The sequence below is a fragment of the Hylobates moloch genome, unplaced genomic scaffold (assembly GCF_009828535.3).
Source record: "Hylobates moloch isolate HMO894 unplaced genomic scaffold, HMol_V3 SCAFFOLD_11, whole genome shotgun sequence".
NCBI lineage: Eukaryota > Metazoa > Chordata > Mammalia > Primates > Hylobatidae > Hylobates > Hylobates moloch.
This window is the reverse complement of record NW_026652286.1, coordinates 59,280,073-59,303,162: the sequence shown is the minus strand read 5'-3', so window position 1 is coordinate 59,303,162 and position 23,090 is coordinate 59,280,073. Positions and strand designations below refer to the sequence as shown.

The window sequence follows — 23,090 nt, the reverse complement described above, 5'->3', positions numbered from 1 at the left end:
CTCTCTTTTCTTCTTTATTAGTCTAGCTAACAATCTATCTGTTTTATTTTATTTTTTTTCCAAAAAACCACCTCCTGGATTCATTGTCTTTTGAATGGTTTTTTGTGTCTCAGTCTCCTTCAGTTCAGCTCTGATTTTGGTTATTTTTTGTCTTCTGCTAACTTTGGGATTTGTTTGCTCTTAGTGCTCTAGTTCTTTTAGTTGTGATGTTAGGTTGTTAACTTGAGATCTGTCTAACTGTTTGATGTGGGCATAGAGTGCTATAAATTTCCCTCTTAATACTACTTTAGCTGTGTCCCAGAGATTCTGGTGTGTTGTATCTTTGTTCTCATTACTTTCAAAGAACTTCTTGACTTCTGCTTTAATTTCATTGTTTACCCAAAAGTCATTCAGGAGCAGGTTATTCAACTTCCATGTAATTTTATGGTTTTCAGTGAATTTTTTTTCTCCAAATTCCTGGTTTAGTAAGGATTTGTTTATTTTGAGGAAAAAAAGGTCCCAAACATCAGGCTGTTCACAAAAATAATTCACAGTATCAACTTTAGAAAACAAATCATAAGACAATAACAGTATTTTTCTGGAGGATGCATTTGACTTGTCAATTCTCATTCACAAAAATACATTGTTATATTTGTGTTGAACTGCCCCACACAGCACATTTATGTGGGGGTGTAACACACATACTTCTAACTCAAAGCTTCTTTCAGGAGCTACTCAACTCCTGAGATTGCCTTTGCAGTTAGGGAAGCATTTACTGAACTTATGTATGAATAAAAAGAACTGTACTCCCTGCATAACAAGAGATTATTTTGGAGACAGTTGATAAAACCCATATATCCTTTTTATTGTTAAGTCACAAAGAGGTATCAAAATTAAAAGCAAAAATTACAGGGTAAGACTTAACAAAACTACCAGGAGCATCATAGGAAGAGAAAATGGGACTAGGAGCAGGGCAATATGAATTAATGAACATAACAAGGACAAGGATTGGGAGAACAGTGAGCATGTGCTGAAGTTACTAGGGGAGAGGATCTGGTGAAAATTTTGATCTTAGACAAGCACCTAGGTAAATAAACAATGGGATAAGATTTCCAAACCCCACAATGTGCTTAAGAGTCGTCCTCACCATTGGCGCTGTCCCTGTCATCCTCTCCTTCCTCAGCCTCTTTTTCATCATCCTTGACCAACTTCATCTGGTCATCCCCCATCTTCAATATCATCATCATCTAGTAGGTTCCCCTGTCAGGAGAGACATCTGCACTCCCCTCAGACTCCATCTTCACATTAGTCTCATCTCTCTTCATGGAGCTGATGCTCTGCTCCTTTTCTGACTTTTTCTTCATCTCTACTGCTTGTTTGCTCTGTTCCTTTTCAATTTTTTCCAGGTTTTCCGGGAGATAATCCACCTTTTGTTTTATCTGTGTCAATTCCTTCTTAATGGCCTGAAGACCATCTCCTTTCAACTTTCCAGACTTGGAAGATCCCCACTATTCACTCTTAGAATTGAAGCTACTTTTGGCCCTTCTTTTTTTTTTTTTTTTTTTTTGAGATGGAGTCTCGCTCTGTCACCCAGGCTGGAGTGCAGTGGCATGATCTTGGCTCACTGCAACCTCTGCCTTCTGGGTTCAAGCGATTCTCCTACCTCAGCCTCCTGAGTAGCTGGGAATACAGGCGTGCGCCACTATGCCTGACTAATTTTTGTATTTTTAGTAGAGATGAGGGTTTCACCATTTTGGTCAGGCTGGTCTCAAACTCCTGACCTCGTGATCCACCCACCTTGGCCTCCAAAAATGGTGTGATTACAGATGTGAGCCACTGCACCTAGCCACTTTTGCCCCTTCTTGAGGTGTTTCCTGATACATAGTGGCGTTTCAATGGTACTACAGCCCGAGAAATAGGAGAAAAAGGAGGAACGTGCTGGGTAACTGTATGTCCTGTCATAATAATCCCATTGAAAGTCATAGTCCAACTCAAAAGAGGAGCCATATATCTCTGCTACAGATCATTTCACACCTGCTTTTCCTAGGTTCACTTTTGGCTCTGCAGCCAGGATAATATCTAAAACCTGGCCAGCAATCATTCTGCCATTCTCTCCTGCTACAGCAGCCTAGGTATATCTCTCATTAACATACCGAACAAAGGCAAAGTTCTTATGAACTGAGCAACCCACAATTTTGCCATACTTTGAAAAGATTGCCTCCACATCAGACTTCTTGACCACAAGACTGTTGAGATTCCCAAAGAACACACAGGAGTTCATGGAGCAAGGATCTTTCTTGTTGGTAACATTGCTGGCCGTTGTGTTTGATAATAAGATTTCTCACAAAGCTGAAAACAGGAAGGGGACGGAGAAGAGGTTGGATTCTGGGTCTCCTACTCCTGGGTTCTATGTGGAGACAGCCAACTGCTGCTTGAGGTTGGCAGCAACAGGCCACAACAGCTCAGTCTTAGTCTCTTCACAAAATGTTGAGTGAATTTCTTAGTCTTGATTTCTAATTTGATCATGCTGTGGTCTGAAAGACTATTTATTATTTTAGTTCTTTGGCATTTGCTGAGGAGTGTTTTATTTCCAATCATATAATTGATATTAAGAGTATGTGCCATGTGACGATGAGAATAATGCATATTCTAGCCGGGCGCAGTGGCTCACGCTTGTAATCCCAGCACTTTGGGAGGCCGAGGCGGGCGGATCACGAGGTCAGGAGATCGAGACCATGGTGAAACCCCGTCTCTACTAAAAATACAAAAAAATTAGACGGGCGTGGTGGCGGGCGCCTGTAGTCCCAGCTACTCGGAGAAGCTGAGGCAGGAGAATGGCGTGAACCCGGGAGGCGGAGCTTGCAGTGAGCCGAGATTGCGCCACTGCACTCCAGCCTGGGCGACAGAGCGAGACTCCGCCTCAAAAAAAAAAAAAAAAAAACCCACCAAACTAAGGATCTTTCCCCCAAATAAAGTCTTCTTTAAAAAAAAAAAAAAGAGAGAGAGAATAATGCATATTCTATTGTTTTTGGGTAGAGAGTTATGTAGACATCTATCAGGTTCATTTGATCCAGTGCTCAGTTAAGGTCCTGAATATCTTTATTAATTTTCTGTCTTGATGATCTAATATTGTCACTGGGGTGTTAACATTTCCCACTATTATTGTGCAGAAGTCTAAGTCTCTTTGAAGGTCTCTGAGAACTTGCTTTATTAATCTGGGTGATCTTGTGTTAGGTGCATGTATATTTATATAGTTAGATTTTCTTGTTAAATTGAACTCTTTACCATTATGTAGTGCCCTTGTCTTTTTTTAACTTTGTTGGGTTAAAATCTGTTTTGTCAGAAACTAGGATTACAACCCCTACTTTTTTCTGTTTTCCATTTGCTTGGTAGGTTTTTCTCCATCCCTTCATTTTAAGCCCATGTGTGTCACTGCACGTGAGAAGGGTTTCTTGAAGACAGTAAACCAACGGATCTTGGTTCTTTATCCAGCTTATCACTCTGTATCTTTTAATTGGGGCATTTAGCCCATTTACATTTAAGGTTAGTATTGCTATGTATGGATTTGATCATGTCATCATGATTTTGGCTGGTTGGTTTGCAGACTTGTTTACGTGGTTGCTTTATGGTGTTGCTCGTTTGTGTATTTCAGTGTGTTTTGGTAGTGACTGGTAACTGTCTTTCCTTTCCATATTTAGTGCTTCCTTCAGAAGCTCTTGTAAGGCAGGTGTGGTGGTAATGAATTCCTTCAGCATTTGCTTGTCTGAAAAGGATCCTATTTCTCCTTTGCTTATGAAGCTTACTTTGGCCAGATATAAAATTCTGGGTTGGAATTTCTTTTTTCTAAGAATGTTGGCCAGCCGCAGTGGCTCACACCTGTAATCCCAGCACTTTGGGAGGCTGAGGCGGGTGGATCACGAGGTCAGGAGTTCGAGACCAGCCTGACCAACATGGTGAAACCCCCGTCTCTATTAAAAATACAAAAATTAGCCAGGATTGGTGGCGGGCACCTGTAATCCCAGCTACCTAGGAGGCTGAGGCAGGAGAATTACTTGAACCTGGGAGATGGAGGTTTCAGTGAGCCAAGATTGTGTCACTGCACTCCAGCCTGGGTGACAGTGTGAGACTTCGTCTCAAAAAACAAAAACAAAAACAAAAAACAAAAAACACTTGTGATTGCATTATGAAATTTTTTTTTTGTTTCATAAAAAAGACTGCCCTGTAAGCAGGCATGGCCATGCTGGGGCTCCGGGAAAGGCCAGCAAATCAAGAAGTGCTCAGGTTGGACTGGCCCCATCTGATGTGCAAGACTGCCCTGCAGAGATCAGGTCTGACAGCGTCCCTGGGGCTAAAGTCTCTTAAGGGACAAGTCAAGCCTAGAGGGATGGCCATCCCTGGCTGTGCTCCACTACAAATACTCTGGCACCAAACCCTCTGGGCTCCACATCAGCTGGCTTGCTGCCCCCCCACTTCTCCAAGTAGCTCTCCCTGCTACCTCAAGTGTCCATGGTGGTTGAGGGAGCTGTTCCAGTTGTCTGCTTCTAGTCGGCCATCTTGTCCTCCTCTGTATTTTATTTTATGCATTTAAAGGTATTATTCTGAGAAGGGATCCACAGTCTTCACTCAACTGCTAAAGGGATTCCTGGAACAAAAACATTTTTTAAATGTCTGCATTAGATTGATTGTAAAATTCCTGTAACCTCCATATATATATATCTCTCTTAGCTTTTCTTTCTGTTTCAATCTTTCTTTCTTTTTATCTCTTTAGCTAGGTGATAGAGATCTAGAAGGCCCTCAGTTAGGGCAATACATGACCAATAACAGCAGCTTTGAGGTGGGGAGAGCCACAGCTCACTGCTCTGGTTTCTTATTTACTCACAGCTTCTGATCCAAGGGACATCTCTGTCTTGTTTTTGAACATCCATTAATTTTTTTGTCAGTGCTGCAGTCTTGTTGAGGGAGGAAGAGATGATCAGTATGCATGTGGTCGGCCATCTTAAAGCTGGGATGCATATATCAACTTTGTATTTAGAAAAAGAAGGGAAAAATGCAGTCATACATTCTTGATCTTTAATTTTTTTCTTACAATAATATACTCTTCCAAAGCTATTTTACAAGTGAGAAAACTAGAGGTAGTATAAGCTAAGCATTTATTCAAAGTCATGTAGTTAGTTAATAACAGGGATGGGACTAGAATGCAGATCTTCTGGTTCCTTCTATAATACCTGCCCTTTTTAGCTGTCTTATGATAAACCTCTTTCCTCTCCAGGAGCTAACAGTGTTGATATTACAAGCCATAGCCTAGAAAAGTCATTCTGTTATTTATTTTGTTATTGCGCACATGGTTTTCTTTGCCTGAAATACTGTTCAGTTGGTTAGTCAACAGATAGTTTAGAACACTTCAGGTGTTTTCAAGCACTGACCACCAAAAATGCAACATTGAGCAAGATCCAGTCCCAACCCACACGGAACTTATAGTCAGTCTAGTAACAAAGATAAACAACAAACAATACTTAATTTATCTCCCCTTCTTTTGGTGACCTTCTATTCACCTTTCAGGATCCAACTGAAATGCAACTTCTCTGTGAAGCCTTCTAGTTAGAGTTAGTTGTCTTTTCTGAACATGGTCCACACATCTGTTATCAACTGAGAACAGGTTTTTTATTTTAATATTTTAGTTAACAGTGTATTCTGTCACCCCTCACCTCTATCCCCCAACCAGGAGGTAAGGATATGGCAGCTTTCCTTATTCGTTTTGCTATCTACTTCAGCACCTAGCACAATGCCTGGTACATGGTAGGCAATAAACATTTCAATCAATAGAACTGAAGGCAAGAAAACAGAAAGTTCTTTATGGCTCATTTCTGTATACTGCATACCTACTTGTGTTTTTAAATTTAAAATGGTATTCCCAATTGATGATTTTTAAGTCTATGATTGGCAAAAATCTATTTTCATTGTTTGGGCTAGTTGCCAAAATAAATGGAAAGAGACACATAAGCACTTGCCAGCTGTTGTTTATTACTAAACCTTAAAGTCTATTCAAAAACTTATTGAGAAAATTCACCTTTTGTTTCCATTTATCTGAGTTGACAGTCTCTACAACCTAAAACCATTAGAATCCACACCTCCAAATTCATACAGTTCTGTATGACCTATGATTACAGAAACTGAATCTCTGAAAAATCTCAATTTCACTATTTGACTAACTCTAATTCTTAAACCTTTATAAAATTATTTTTGAATTATTGTTGACAAGCCAGGTATCTAAGTTTCAAGAAAAATAAATCAAAATTAGTTCCATATTTATGTGGCCGTGGAAAGGGGAAAAGGCTGTGTCCCCTGGAAGGAGGCAGCAGTTTCCCTTCTGCTCTCTTTTTGGGGCTACATTCCCCTTTTTGAGTGATCCCCTTAAGAAAAGCAGAGACCACTGGGGGTAGGCAGTCACACAATACTCGTAACCAGAGCCCTAATTAAAAATGGGCCTGAGATCTGTGAAGGCTAGAGTGGGGATGGTGCCTTGAATGTTGTAATTTCAGATCTTCATGTAGTTTTTGCAGGAGGTAGAAACTTTCATTCATCTTGAGGCAGATTCATTCTTGGTTTGGGAATAATTATCTAAATGGACCAGGTTAGATATTCTTATATTAAGCCAGATCCTTTTCAGGAATGGGAGTTTGACAGCTGTATCTCTAGAGAGCTAAACTTTTCGGCATAGTAATAGCAAAAATTGTCTTTATTATGGGCAAAGTTATACATCAGCAGTTTACTATGCCTTTGGGGAAATGTTTCCTTTAAAGTGTGGGTATAGGCTACCCTAGCCTGGATGGTATTGTTTATTGTAGTAGAAATGCTCCTGCTTCCTGTTTAAACAGCTTCTCACGGGAGATTGGGAGACAAGACTTTAGGACTGCAGAGAAACTGCGGTTCTGATTTTGAGTTCCTGCTGGATAAAATGTTGTAAAAATAATGGGACTGGGCTAGGCTTAATGCTAAAAGACTGGCCTGCTATTCTGTCATACACAGTAATATTCAAATGCAGATTTTGGAGACTATGCCCCATTGGATATTTTGCTTTTATATGATGATATCACAGAGACCATAGGGAGAGGCCTGACCCCATGAATGGGGGAGGGCTGGAGTTTACCCACAAGAAATAAACAGGAAAAGAGGATAGGGGAGGCAGGCTGAGACTAGAGAGACAGAGGGAGAAATGTGGTCCTCTCCTGGGCTCCTGGAGATTGGGGCCTGGACTTTTAGCAGAGCAAACTCACTGGAGGTTGCCCCTGAAGGGAAAAGATAAACAGACACTGCCAGAATGCCCAAGTTTGAGAATAGGGAGACACTCCCAAGACAGGGGTCCCCAACTCCTGGGCTGTGGACCAGTAGCAGTTCGTGGCCTGTTAGGAACCAGGCTGCACAGCAGGAAGTGAGCGGCAGGCAAGCAAGCATTACCACCTGAGCTCTACCACCTGTCAGATCGGCAGCAGCACAGGAGCTTGAACCCCATTGTGAACTGTGCGCGAGAGGGATCTAGGTTGCGTGCTCCTTATGAGAATCTAATGCCTAATGATCTGAGGTGGAACAGTTTCATCCCAAAACCCTCTCCCACCACCATTCATGGAAAAATTGTCTTCTTCAAAACCGGTCCCTGGTACTAAAACGGTTGGGGACTGCCGCTTTAAGAGCTCAAGGCAGCCTATGCTCTAGCTTGTGGACTCTGAGAACATTCAGAATTAGTAGGCATTTTTGTTTGTCAGTTTTATAATCCCTTTCTCATATCATTAAACATTCTGCGAAATAATGATATATATTACAGTTTGGCCTTCGTCATGCTGTGGGAAATTAAAGGGTCTGTGTCCACCTTTGGGATCATCTAGTAAAGGGAAGAAAAGCCTTTCTCCCCCTGAGACCAGCATAGCTGCAGTGGCATCAGTCCTGGGGTTGTGGGAGATGAGGGGTGACAGTGGTGGAGCTACGATGAGCAATCTGCCACCACAGGGATGGCTAGGGCAGTATGGGTTTGTGGAACATGTGACCGACTAGGAGGTACAAAGACCTACTTGTGGAGAGGGCCTCATAAAAGACAGGATTTTCTGTCATTAGATGAGATGAAAGTTTGAGCCACAGTAATCTGGACATTACAAGGTAAACCTGACCTCCTCTTTAATCGCCGTCTGGTGCGTCCAGGTAGACTGGGTATATGTATATGGAGCACACCATAAAACACAGTCTTTGTGTCTTAGTAACCTGCTTAACACGGGTTTGCAGAATAGAAAAGAAAACTGAAATGGGTTCCCAATCTAATTTATGGAAATCTTATTGATCATTTTATAGTCACATTCGGTGTATCCATTTGTTAGTACTCTAACCATGTAATGAAAGCCATCATATGCCAAGCAGTATGGTAGAAACCAAAGCCGATCCACTGACATGTAGCTGGTGTCAACTCCTCAACACTCAAGGTAGAATTATGACAGCATATTCAATTTTCCTATTTAAATGAAAAATGACTTGAGTCCCCTCATGTTAGGTTTGTCTCTTTTTTGGGACCCCTTTCCCTTCTTCTAGCTCTTCTGAGAACCCTGGAGGGTATACATATTCCAACTGGGAGGTCCATTTGACTTCCGCTTCAAGTTAAGGTAAGCCCTGATATCCAAGCACCCACTGCTTTTCCTGCGTGCCTCATAGTGTTGCTGTTGAAAGTTGGCCTTCCACTGTCAGCCAGGCCCTGTAGCAGTTCATTGTCAGACACTGCTGCTGATCCAGTTTACTACATCAGCTAGTGCGGTACTTTGATGGAAGGTGTCTTCATGACAGACTCCATTCTTTTGATGCCATGATCAACAGAGATCCCTTGCTGGATCTCCCAGTCTGCAGCATTTAGTGCTCAGTCCTTTGCATCACATAAAACCATTCCCCCTCAATCTCCACCATCAACCCACCTTCACTCAGACTGGCTGAAGCGTTAGCACCTCACAGACTGCAAAACCAGAAGCCAGCCCACTTTCCATTTCAACTGTAAAAATACAAAAGTGCTATATTCATATTTCTCACAGACAAAAGGCCCTTTCATGCCCTCAGCTAAAGTGACTATCTAGGTGGTCTCCAGGGCCACCTCTCCTGGCAGCAGTTTTCTGTTGACCTTTAGACACAAAAGCTCCTTCCTTGGCAATAGGATTAGAGAAAGCTTGCCATGAATCCCAAACTCCAAATTCCAGGATTCCCATCTATCACCTCCTGAGAGGCAATTAGCTTTTGTGTCTCAATAATTCAAGCCCCAAGGCCTCCCAAAGCAGAGGAGACAAAACTTATGTTTAGTTCCTTGCAAGGCATTCTTACGTCAAAGGTTAAAAGACAGTCCGTGCCTCTGTGATTTCTCCTGTCTAATAGGGAAGATATGTATGGAAATTAAAATAAAAGTATAATGTAAGATATATGAGTAAATAACCCAGGTGCGGTGGCTTATGCCTGTAATCCCAGCACTTTGGGAGGCCAAGACAGGTGGATCATGAGGTCAGGAGACCGAGACCATCCTGGCTAACACGGTGAAACCCGTCTCTACTAAAAACACAAAAAATTAGCCGGGTGTGGTGGCAGGCACCTGTAGTCCCAGCTACTCAGGAGGCTGAGGAGGGAGAATGGTGTGAACCCGGCAGGCAGAGCTTGCAGTGAGCCAAGATCACGCCACTGCACTCCAGCCTGGGCGACACAGTGAGACTCTCAAAAACAAACAAAAAAAAGATATATGAGTAAATAAAGACAGAGGCAGAAGTGCCTAACTTTTTAGGGGTTCTGGAGGGATAGACCAGAGGAGTTCAAATAATTTTAATTATGCCTCGAAGAAATAATAGCAGTATTCCTGATGAATAAGGCATTAAACCCTTTCTAGGTATGCATTCATATATCACTAATTCAGTAAGTATCTACTAAGTATCTGCACAGTGAGTGACACTATTCCATCTGCTGTGGGTAGAGCAAGAAGCAAGGCAAACAACTCTCCTGCTCTCTTGGAGGTGGAAGGCAAAGAGCTATGCAGGCAGCTTGTTGTCTGTGTCCTCCATGTGGCTGAGTCACACAGGTTCTCCCAGCGGGCTGTCTTACCTGGCTAACTATGCCCAAGACCACAAGCATCACCCTAGACATCTTCCACCAACATAAGGTGGGTCAATATTTATTAAGCATTTACTGTATCCCAGGCTCTGTCTGTTCTATATTTATTATCTCATTTAATTCTCATAATAACCCTATGAAGATAGTAATTTATAACCCCCACTTTACAGATAAGGAAAACAGAGATACTCATGATCAAGAGGATTGTCTAGGATCAAAGACTTCATAGGTAAAGGAGCTGGATACAGACCTAAGCATTTTGATTCCAGAGCCTGGACCCTCAGTCATTTTGCTTAGTCCCGCCAACAAACATCCCTCTACTGCCTCTTTTAATTACACTGCTTCCTTTTCTTCACTCCCTGGCATCCTCTGCTCCTAATTCCTTATGCTCATCTTTAGTTACTTGTCTCCTTTCCCTGTCATGTACCCACTCACTATCTTAATGGAAGGCAATTAGCTGGGAAGGCAGGCAGGAGCTACCCTCTGACTGCTTTCAGAAATCAGGGGGTTTTATTTCCAGTTGAAGTTTCCTGCCTAAATGCCATACTTAATAAGGGAATATGACAGTCTCCCACATACCAGTGAGAAAGAAAGGCAGTTTCAGACATCTCTGAACACATACTTAGCAATAACTGCTATCTATCATTTCCACTGGACTAGGAGCTCCTTGGAGCCTACATTTCAATAATCATCTTTGCATTCCAGGTAAAGACAAAATCCAGGTTCTATCCCAGTACCAATCACAGAAGGCACACATGCTGTATAACACTTTTTTTTGTAAAATGGGAAAGTATAATTGAATTTAAAAATTATTTTTATTTAGATGTTTTGTATCTTTACCATAAAGCGATTGATGATTAGAAGCTGAGGAGAATTGATAACACAAGAAGATTAATGCATTTCAAAGAGGTTTTGGAAATAGAAAAAGGTAAGAAGAGGCCAACTGCTGTGGCTCACACCTGAAATCCTAGCACTTTGAGAAGCCGAGGCAGGTGAATCATCCGAGGTCAGGAATTCGACATCAGCCCAGCTACTAAGGTGAAACTCCGTCTCTGCTAAAACTACAAAAAATTAGCCAGACATAGTGCTGCATGCCTGTAGTCCCAGCTACTCGGGAGGCTGAGGCAAGAGAATCGCTTGAACCTGGGAGGCAGAGGTTGCAGTGAGCCAAGATTGCTCCACTGCACTCCAGCCTGGGTGACACAGTGAGACTCCATCTGAAAAAAAAAAAGTAAAAAGAATTATTAGTTATAGAAAGAACCAATAATGATGATAAAAGTACCAATAATAATTACCATTGTATTGCATTAAACACTGTTTTAGGTGTTTGCCTATGTTATTAGCATTTACTCGTCATTCTCATAACAAATCATTTTATGGATGAGAAAATTGAGACTTGGAGGGTTTAAGAAACTTAACCGCCAGGTGCAGTGGCTCACACCTGTAATCTCAGCATTTTGGGTGGCTGAGGCAGGAGGATAACTTGAGGTCAGGAGTTCAAGACCAGCCTGGCCAACACGATGAAACCCTCTCTGTACTAAAAATACAAAAATTAGCCAGTCATGGTGGTGGGTGCCTGTAATCCCTGCTATTCAGGAGGCTGAGGCAGGAGAATTGCTTGAACCCGAGAGGCGGAGGTTGCAGTTAGTTGAGATTGCACCATTGCACTCTAGCCTGGTGACAGAGCAAGACTCCGTCTCAGAAAAAAAAAAAAAAAAAAAGTATGTGTTTATCTATCTCTCTATATATACATTTAAGAGCCTGCCTTTACTCTTGTCTCATTACCCTTTCTTTCCCAAAGGGAACCATTTTCTTTATGCATTTACACACACACACACACACACACACACACAAGCACGCACGCACTGGGTTTTCTTTTTCATAAATGAGATAATGGACAATATTGAGTTTCAGGCCTTCTCATATTTCAAAGCCAGAATAAATATACAAGGACTGTAACCTGTTTATCATTCTAGGCCTCTTTTCTCAAGGCCCTCCAATCTCATTTGTATTGTAGCCACTGCAAATACATCTTAGGCACTGACAATTGGGCTGCATTAGAGAAAGAGGTGCATCAATAAGATCTCCCTGGGACATCTGACCTTGTAGAACCTCTCCTCTTGTGGCTTTAGCACTGCAAAACCAAGCTGAGAAGAAAAGGATGGAAGAGGAGAGTAGGGGAGAAATGTATAGGCCCCTTGGGCCCTTGGATGCCTGGGCTGTTAGGGTTTGGACACAGTTCTCGCTAGGACTCTAAACTCTTTTGCCTCTTATAGCCAGAGGGATAGAGTTTGAAGCATGTAAGATTTTGGGAAACATGCAACTGACCAAAGTCTAATATTCAATGATTGGAAGTGAAATGTGCAATAAAAGCCAACTGGGAGTTAACTCAAAGGCATCATGAAAGTATGCTTCAGTGAGTTAAAATTATAGCCTTTTGTCCCAAATTTCTCAACAAATACTCTATAGAAATTTTTAAGCCCCAGAGTCCTTAACTAATGTTATTCAAGGCAATTTTATATGTCTAATTGTACAGATTCTTTGCTAACTTTTGAGCAAGAAATGATCTCAAAATACCCTTGTGTCTACTGATATTTCAAGGTAAGGGAATGCTCTGGAATGCTTCCCATTTTCCAAATGTAATATTTTCCAAAATAAACTTTGGAGTAACTGCATGGTTGATATCATGTGAACATTTTAATTCACACAATCATATTCTGGAGTTTATGGGAGCTTGGCCTTTTTCCAGGAGGTTTGGAAGTCGAAAAGCCGGCTGTTTCTTCTCTGTGGGAGAAAGATGGAGCGTGTGAATCAGAATTGGTAAATTGGAGAGGAGGTCACAAACCGAATGGAGTTAAGCAAAGTGCAGCGCAATCTGCAGTGAGAGAAAAGCCAGTTATACAGAGGGGAAGGACTGGTTACCATTCAAGTCTTCAAAATTGGGACCTCAGAGGAGAAACGAATGGAGAAATGAATGCAGAACAACTCCTTGTTTCTCTCTCTGTCTTCTAGAGGATGGGGCTGGTGTAATGAGATCCAGGTGCAACCCTTGAGATATCAGGGATCCCCATCCTGGTCTATTCAGAAGTCCCCCAAACCTTCACTACCTGTAGTTCATGTACTGCCTCTTCCAAGGAGCCTGCCTTGATGGCTTGATTGCAGTCATCAAATGACACCTCACTATTGAGATGATCTGTTTCCTTGTCCTTTTCTCAATGGAATGTGAGATTCTTGAGACAAAGATGTAACAGGCACACAATAATTATTTGTTGAATATTGGCTGTATCAGCTTCTCTGGTTGGAAATAATCCCCCCTCCTCTGAGCTCCCCTGGTGCTTTGCACTTACCTCACTCATGTAATCTTTTTCACATTCCACTTTGCACTATAATTTCTGTATTTTTTAGCTCCACTATTAGACTCAAATTATTCTGCAACAGAGATGAGATAATGCATGTAAAGCATTAGTACCATGTCTGCTGAATAAATGATAGCTATTATTATTTGTGTAATGAGACACCTGGAGGAGCAGAAAATGTATTCTATTTAAAAAAACAGCTTTGGAAAATCACATTTGAATAGATCTTTATTTTGCAAGAGTCACTTGAGTGAATTACATTACTACAAGAGACCTACTGCCTTGGAAGAGGGGAATACGATGACTTGGTCTTGAAATATCTGTTCCTTCCCATTCCCTTGGGATAGAAGGCTGGGGTTAAGTAGGTGAGTCAGTGCTAAGCTGCGCAACTTCAGGGGACACCATCCATATTGTAATAGATTGTGATGGACATATTCTGAGAGGCACAACGTGGATGGTACCCCTGGAGTTCTGCAAGGAAGCTCCCCTGAAAAAAGAAAAGGAAAAGAGGCTTTGACCCTTTATCTTTGAGGTCCTAGGTTACTGGTCCTCAAATGGATTGGGATGGTACTCACTGACAATTATCAGCAGGAAAGAAGAACGAGGGCCCTAGAGAGGCACTTGCCATAAGGGAAGGGCTGTCTGCAGAGCACTGGGCTCAGCAAAGCTTTCTGACTGAGGCTAGATGCTATTGGGAAACAAGGATGGACCTGAATCACTGAAGGGCCACTGTAACCTAAAAATCTTTCTGGGCTCTCCCCAGCACCAGTCAGAAACACCAAGGTAGATCTAGAAGTCTCTTTTCCTCTCTGTTTCACCAGCTGCTTTTCCTCGAGGGTCCAGGAAGTTGAGACTGATGTTTTCATTTCACTTTAAATTTACCATCCTGTACTGTGTATGCTCAGCAAGTGTTAATGCCTGACCAGCTAGCTGGTTGAGTGAAAAGTTTTAATATTGAAAGAATTGGAGTCATTCATTATTATTTGATTCCAGACATGAGACAGAGTGGCAATTTGAGGAAAATAGTCCCATGTGATTTTGTGTGTGTGATTTTTATTATTAAAAAACTAAATCTATCATTACATTAAGAAGCTTTCCTTTTATAATATTTTAACCATATAAACAAGAATATTCTCAGCCCTACCTTCTCTGGCCTCAATGTGGCTGTCAAGATCTTGGGTCTGGGTCAGTCAACACTAGGTTTGAGTCATGTTTTGCAACCTATTTGTTTTGTGATCTTTAGCAACTCACTTAAGTTCCAAGTGTGTTTCTGGTGTATAAAAGGGGACAACAATTGTACATCGTTCATAAACTTAGATGTTATGTGTCAGACACTAAACCTGACACAAAATAAGCACTTAACAAATGTTAGCTGTCATTATTTATTATTTCCTTCATCACCAAACTCCACTCTGCATCCTTTTATTATTATTATTATTATTTTTTTTTTTTTTTGAGACGGAGCCTCACTCTGTTGCCCCAGTGGCATGATCTCAGTTCTGCCTCCCAGGTTCAAGCGATTCTCCTGCCTCAGACTCCTGAGTAACTGGTACTATAGGTGCGCACCACCATGCTCAGCTAATTTGTGTAATTTTTAGTAGAGATGGGAGTTCACCATGTTGGCCGGGTGGTCCCGAACTCCTGACCTCAAGTGATCCACCTGCTTTGGCCTCGTGTGAGCCACCATGCCCCGCCTCACTCTGCATCCTTTTGCACCTTCCCTGTGTTCATACTTAAATATACTACAATCCAGTACCCATGACCCACACACTTTGATGGTTTTTTTTTTCATGGTTTTTTTTTTTTTTTTTTTTTTGAGACAGAATCTCACTCTGTTGCCCACGCTGGAGTGCAGTGGCACGATCTCGGCTCACTGCGAGCTCCACCTCCCAGGTTCACGCCATTCTCCTGCCTCAGCCTCCCGAGTAGCTGGGACTACAGGCGCCCGCCACCATGTCCAGCTAATTTTTTTGTATTTTTAGTAGAGACGGGTTAGCCAGGATGGTCTCTATCTCCCGACCTTGTGATCCGCCCGCCTTGGCTTCCCAAAGTGCTGGGATTACAGGCATGAGCCACTGCACCCAGCCTTTTTCATGTTAAATAGTTCTTTTTTTTTTTTTGGATATACTTAAGGGATATACTTTGATATACATGCGCATAGTGAAATAAGTACTACAGTCGAGCAAATTAATATATCCATCTCCTCACAGTTCCTTTTTTTTAAAAAAAAAGTTTTCTAGCTTTTTTGAGATATAATTGACAAAATTTTATAAATTTAAAGTATAAATGTGGTAATTTGATATATGTATATTGTGAAATGATTACCACAATCAAGTTAGTTAACACACCTATCACTTCACTAGTGAATTTACATGTATGTATGTGTTCATGGGGGCGGGTGGGTAAGAACATTTAAGATCTCGCAACGATTTCAAGTGTATAGTATTACATGGTAACTATAGTCACCAAGCTGTACGTTAGGTCCCCAGAACTTATTCCTCTTATAACTGAAACTTTGTTCCCTTTGACGAACATTTCCCCATTTCCCTGCCCCCAGCCCCTGGCGACCACCATTCTACTCTTTGTTTCTATGGGTTTAACTTTTTTAGATTCCATACATAAGTAAGATAATACAGTATTTGGCTTTGTCTGTCTGGTTTGTTTCGCTTAGCATAATGCCTTCCAGGTTCATCTATGTTGCAAATTATGGTATTTCCTTCTTTTTAAGGCTGAATAATATTCCATTTGTCTATACATAACACAATTTATTTATCCATTCATCTATCAATAGACACTTAGGTTGTTTTAATGTTGTGGCTACTATGAATAATGCTAGAGTGAATATGGGCATGCAGATTCTCTTTGAGATATTGATTTCATTTCCTTTGAATATATACCCAGGAGTGAGATTGTTGGGTCATATGGTAGTTCCATTTTTAATTTTTTGAGAAACCTCCATACTATTTTCCATAATGGCTGTACCAATTTACATTCCCATCAAGAGCGGAGAAGGATTCTCTTTTCTCCACATCCTTACCAACATTCAATATATTTTGTCTTTTTGATGATAGCCATTCTAACTGGTGTGAGATTGTATCTCATTGTGGTTTTGATTTGCAATTCCCTGATGGTTAGTGATGTTGAGCACCTTTTCATGTACCTGTGGGTCATTTGTATGTCTGCTTTGGCCAAGTGCCTACTGAGGCCCTTTGTTGATTTTTTAATTGGATCATTGGTTTTTGCTACTGAGTTGTATGAATTCTTTATGTATTTTGTATATTAACCCCTTATCAGATATATGGTTTACAAATTTTTTCTCCCATTCCATAGGTTGCCTTTTCATTCTGTTGATCGTTTCCTTTGCTTGTGCAGATTTTTAGTTTGATATAGTCCCACTTATTTATTTTTGCTTTTGTTGCTGTGTACTCTGATGTTCTTTTAAAGGTCTTCAATGACTTTCTTATTACCAAGGCCAATGAATACTTTTCATTGTTTCCACTGCTTTCTTTGGGGTATCTGATATCCCCAAACACTCTCTTCTTTTTGGAATTCTCTTCTTTTTGTTTCCATGACAATCCATTCTCCTGATTTTCCTGATGAATCACAATATCTCTCTTCTCAATTTTCTTACTTGGCTTCTTCTTCTGTTAGCTAGACCTTACGTATTATTACTCCAAGATTTAATTATTCACCTGTCTTTCCTTTTCACCTGGCACACTGCTACCTTGACTTCAGTTATTATTCGTACTCCAACTACTCTTAAATACATATTTATACTTCTACGTTAATCTCCAGACCTGTATTTTTGACATCTTACTTGACATCTCCACCTGGATTTCTCTTGGGAACCTCAAACCTGGGGTATATAAAGTAAAATATATCCTCTCCCACTCCAAACCAGCTCCTTATTCTGTAGTCATTTTTCTATTAGTGGCATTAATACTTACACATTCATTCAAGTAAACTGATGTTATCTATAACTTCTCCCTCTCTCTCACCCCTCCACACCCCTCTCCCATCAATAGGCACTCATTCTGTTTATTCTACTCCTAAACACCTCTCAAATCTATCTTTTCTTCTACATCCTCATTGCCAGAACCTTGATTTAGGCCATCATTTTCTCTTGCCCAAATAGTGCAGTAGCATTTTGCACAACTGTCATTTTGTTTATAAAATACAATATCACTCATCAGCTAAAATCCTTTACAGACCTCACCCTCAAAACTGGACAGAACCAGAGTGGGGCTGCTAGAAAAAAAAAAGCAATAATAAGAATAATTTACTTTTAAATTTTCAAAAAAAAATTTTTTTTTTTTGAGACGGAATTTTGCCCTGTTGCCCAGGCTGGAGTGCAGTGGCGCAATCTCAGCTCACTACAACCTCCGCCTCCCAGGTTCAAGTGATTATCCTGCCTCAGCCTCCCGAGTAGCTGGGACTATAGGCACCCGACACCATGCCTGGCTAATTTTTTGTATTTTTAGTAGAGATGGGGTTTCACCACGTTGGCCAGACTGGTCTCGAACTCCTGACCTCAGGTGATCCACCTGCCTTGGCCTCCCAAAGTGCTGGGATTACAAGCATGAGCCACTGCGCCTGGCTACATATTTTCATTAGGTGGTACATATACACCATGGAATACTATGCAGCCATAAAACAGAGTAAGATCAGGGGCATGAATGGAGCTGGAGGCAATTATCCTTTGCAAACTAACACAGGAAGAGAAAACCAAATACCACATGTTCTTACTTATAAATGGGAGCTAAATGATGAAAACAAATGGACACACAGAGAGGAACCCACACTGGGGACTACTGGAGGGTGGAAGGTGGGAAAAGGGAGAGGATTGGGAAAAATAACTAATAGGTGCTAGGCTTAATACCTAGATGAGGAAATAATTTGTACAACAAACCCCCATGACAAAATTTACCTATATGACAAACTTGCACATGTACCCCTGAACTTAAAAGTTAAAAAAAAAAACCTGTTTCCTTTCTGTTTTGCAAAGTGAGCAGGGTAAGTGAGCATGCTTACGCATAGATAAAGTTTATGGGTGGAAGAGGAGAATATATTTATCTTCTGTGATAGAAGCAGCCTTACCATAGAAGGACCCCCTGGTGTATGGCTTGACACATGGTAGGCACACAACTGTTACTAGTTGAAGCTGGATGGATGGATGCCCAATATTTTGTAATGGGGATAAGTAGTTTCCAAATCTCTCAAGTTGCTAGTGGGCACCCAAATAAATATATAGGTTCAAGGCAGCTGTGATTTGGGGCCAAACAAGTCACAAATCAGGAATGTGGAAATTGGTCTCATATCAGCTCAGTGCTGCTTCGACTTTTTCCTCCTGGGCTCTTAGCCATGAGGTTTGGCAAAGCTACCTCCATAACACTTCACAGACCCCATGTTCACATTGCAATAAATTGACCACAGAACTTAATTCATTTTTTTTTTTTTTTAGAGATAGATTCTTGCTCTGTCTCACAGGCTGGAGTGCAGTGGTATGATGATAGCTCACTGTAACCTCAGACTCCTAGGCTCACTTACCCTTTCTTACCTTTTTTGTGCCCACTTATTCCCTTACCCACCCACCTGCCACCTCAGTCTCCCATATAAATAGGACTACAGGTACACATCACCATTCCCGGCTAATTTTTTTTTTTTTTTTTTGGTAGAGATGGAGTCTCATTACGTTACCCTGGCTGGTCTCAAACTCCTGGCCTCAAGTGATCTTCTCACCTCCCGAAGCACTGGGATTGCAGGTGTGAGCCACTGTGCCCAGCCCTTAAAATTTCACCTTAATTTCACTTGTGAGTTCCAGACTTAGTCGTCTCCTAAAATGATTTGTAATCTTTTTCCCCCTACTAATGGTTCTTTATTACAAAAATCTATATTAAAAAATAAGCAAAATCCAAGAAAAAGTTTTCTCACAAAATAACCTTTTAATCAAATTAATGTTTAACATTTGTTCTTGCTACTGTCTAGCTTTTCTCAAGTGCACACTCAATTACTACATATTTGCAATAACACTGTAGAATTTTATATTTGACATTTTCATTTGACATTATGCCATGTCTATTGTTCTGTGTTGTTTTAGTCTTTCTTACCTTTTTTGTGCCTACTTCTTTCCCCCAGCCACCTCCAAATACTCTCTGCCCAATGTATCCTAATTCCACTCAATTCTCATGAAACCACATACAAATGTATATATATATATATAATTTGTTTATTGTTTGATAAAAGTGAATCACATTCCATAAACTTCCTATTTACTTTCCTCATTTGATGGTACACCATGGATATATTTCCAGGTCAATAGATCTAGATCCAATTGTTTTGTTGCTAATTCAACCTTTATTGATGGACATCAGGATTTTCCAGTTACCATCAACAATATCACAATAAACATTCTTGTATGTACATCCTTTGGTATGTATCTATTACTTCTGTAGAATATGTTCCTGGATTGTTGGGTTAAAGGTATGTGTAGCCGAGCATGGTGGCTTACACCTGTAATCCCAGCACTTTGAGAGACCAAGGTGGGTGAATCACCTGAGGTCAGGAATTCGAGACCAGCATAGCCAACATGGTGAAACCCCGTCTCTACTAAATATACAAAAATTAATCAGCCGGGCGCAGTGGCCCACACCTATAATCCCAGCACTTTGGGAGGCTGAGGTGGGCGGATCATGAGGTCAAGAGATCGAGACCATCCTGGCCAACTAACATGCTGAAACCCCGCCTCTACTAAAAATACAAAAATTAGCCGGGCATGGTGGCGCACACCTGCAGTCCCAGTTACTTCGGAGGGTGAGGCAGGAGAATTGCTTGAACCTGGGAGGCAGAGGTTGCAGTGAGCCAAGGTCGTGTCACTGCACTCCAGCCTGGGTGACAGAGCAAGACTCCATCTCAAGAAAAAAAAAAAATTAGCCAGGCCTGGTGGTGCATGCCTGTAATCCCAGCTTCTCGGGAAGCTGAGGGAGGAGAATTGCTTGAACCCGGGGGGCAGAGGCTGCAGTGAGCCGAGATCGCACCACTGCACTCCACCCTGGGTGACAGAGCGAGACTCTGTCTCAAAATAAATAAATAAATACATAAAAATAAAGGTACGTGTAATTTAAATTTTAATAGGTGTTGCAAGATGACTTTCCCAAAGGTTGTATTCCTACATTCCTCCAAGCTTATTAACTTATCTGTGCAAATACTGTGAGAAGCAGTAAAGCACCATGGTTAAGAACAGAAGCTTTAGATCAAAACTATCTGGTATAAATCCTTGCTCTTCCATTACAACCCATGTGACCTCAAGCAAGTTAAGTAATTATGTCATACCTCAGTTTCATATCTATAAAATGGGGATAATAACAGTTGCTACTCATTATTGATATGTGTAAAATGATTGGAACAGTGCCTGAGTGTACTGAGTATATAATAAGTTCTCAGTAAGGGTCAGCTGTCATTATAGTTATGACGAAGTGAAATATTAATATAATCAACTCACTGCATTTCCTCCACTGTTTTTTTGTCATCAAGATATGGTAGAAGATTCTCCTTGCCTATTTCAATGTGACACAGCCATCTCAGCAGTTGTTTTTTGTTTCCTTACTTCTTTTTGTTTTCAGCAGTTATTAATACTAGCAAATCAGGATTTTTCCAGCCATTCACAGCTATGACACATCATTTCACACTGTTCTTCCATGTGTTCTAAAAGTATTTCTGTCTATCTGAGTCTTTCAGGTTTAATGAGCTCAGCCCAAAGAGCAGTGTTCCTAAATGGTGCACGGCAGCAAGAGCTCATGGCCATCCTGGTACAGAACTGAGGCCACGTTTTCACAGTAGTAAACAGAAAAATGTCATATTTCTCTACCCCTTTTTAATTTGAGAGGATGTCAGTAGCTTTGTGTGAAAGGAATCATACTCCAGAGAAAAAAAACAAGTTTTTTTGTTCAAAGGGCAGAAAGTAAACATTTCATTTGATTGAGTCACTGATAGAGCAATCCACTCTGCATCTTCCAATCTGTTTTGCTGGAGCATGTAGTGAGTATTCCAAGTACATATTTACACTAAGTTCCGTTCAATGCGGATTGAAACAAACAGAAAGATCAAATATTTGGAAGTTCTTCTACAGATTACTTTTGTGATTAAGAGACAAAAGCAGCAGTCAGAAAACTTACAGACAGAAGGCTCTTTTTTTTTTTTGGGACAGAGTCTTGCACTCTCCACCAGGCTGGAGTGCAGTGGTGCCATCTCGGCTCACTGCAAGCTCCGCCTCCCGGGTTCACGCCATTCTCCTGCCTTAGCCTCCCAAGTAGCTGGGACTACAGGCACTTGCCACCATGCCCAGCTATTTTTTTGTATTTTTAGTAGAGGCGGGGTTTCACCATGTTAGCCAGGATGGTCTCGATCTCCTGACCTTGTGATCCGCCTGCCTCAGCCTCCCGAAGTGCTGGGATTACAGGCGTGAACCACCGCACCCGACCAACAGAAGGCTTTTCTAAAGCAACTTTTAGGGAATGTTGCAGAATCAACCCACATTCAATCTATTAACTCCATCAGACATTTACTGAGCACATTATATGTACAAGACACCATCCTAGGCATTGATGGGGATAGAGCATAAAGAGAAATATGGCAGGATTGGAGTTAAGATTCGTCTGGGGGAGAAAATACCATGCAGGCAGTAATAAGCCATGCATTAGGTCTTTCTTGGTATGAAGTGAGAGAAAACTCCATTCAAACTGACTTAAACAAACAAACTAAAAAAATTATTCATGGCTGGGCATGGTGACTTATACCTGTAATCCTAGCATGTTGAGAGGCCGAGGCAGGAGGATTGCTTGAGGCCAGGAGTTTGAGACCAGCCTGGGAAACAGTGAGACCCTATCTCTACCAAAAAAAATAAATAAATAAAAGCTGGGCATGGTGTCATGTGCCTGTAGTTCTAGCTACTTGGGAGGCTGATGTGGAAGGATTGCTTGAGGCCAGGAAGTTGAGGCAGCAGTGAGCCGTGATCGTACCACTGCACTCCAGCCTGGGCAACACAGCAAGAACCTGCCTTTAAAAAAATTATTCACTTATATTATGAAAAGTCTGGCTTCGGCCAGGTGCTGTGACTCACACCTATAATCCCAGCACTTTGGGAGGCCAAGGTGGGCGGATCATCTGAGATCAGGAGCTCGAGACCAGCCTGACCAACATAGAGAAATGCTGTCTCTACTAAAAATATAAAAAAATTAGCTGGACGTGGTGGCGCATGTCTGTAATACCAGCTACTCGGGAGACTGAGGGAGGAGAATCTCTTGAACCTGGGAGGGAGAGGTTGCAGTGAGCTGAGACTGCAGCATTGCACGCCAGGCTGGACAACAAGAGCAAAATTCCGTCTCAAAAAAAGAAAGACAGAAAGAGAAAGAAAGAGAGGAAGGAAGGAAGGAAGGAAGGAACGAGGGAGGGAGGGAGGGAGGGAGGGGAAGGAAGGAAGGAAGGAAGGAAGGAAGGAAGGAAGGAAGGAAGGAAGGAAGGAAGGAGGGAGGGAAGGAGGGAGGGAGGCAGGGAGGGAAGGAAGGAAGGAGAGAGGGAGGGAGGGAAGGAAGGAGGGAGGGAGGGAAGGAAGGAAGGAAGGAGGGAGGGAGGGAAGGAAGGAAGGAA

The 23,090-nt window shown here is 41.5% G+C and overlaps 1 long non-coding RNA gene and 1 pseudogene across 2 annotated transcripts in view; both read right to left on the bottom strand.

Moving 5' to 3' along the window:
- Positions 1–834: 834 nt before the first annotated feature.
- Positions 835–5,856, bottom strand: LOC116476172 (heterogeneous nuclear ribonucleoproteins C1/C2-like; annotated as a pseudogene).
- Positions 5,857–10,888: 5,032 nt separating this feature from the next.
- LOC116477391 (uncharacterized) overlaps positions 10,889–23,090 on the bottom strand; it is a 60,183-nt gene continuing 47,981 nt past the window's right edge. For both annotated transcript variants that reach the window (XR_004250441.2, XR_009215649.1), the window contains exons 3-5: positions 13,440–13,521; positions 13,200–13,322; positions 10,889–11,309 (exon numbers count right to left, since the gene is read on the bottom strand). This is a non-coding gene — a long non-coding RNA (uncharacterized LOC116477391). The remainder of the gene's footprint in view (positions 11,310–13,199; positions 13,323–13,439; positions 13,522–23,090) is intronic.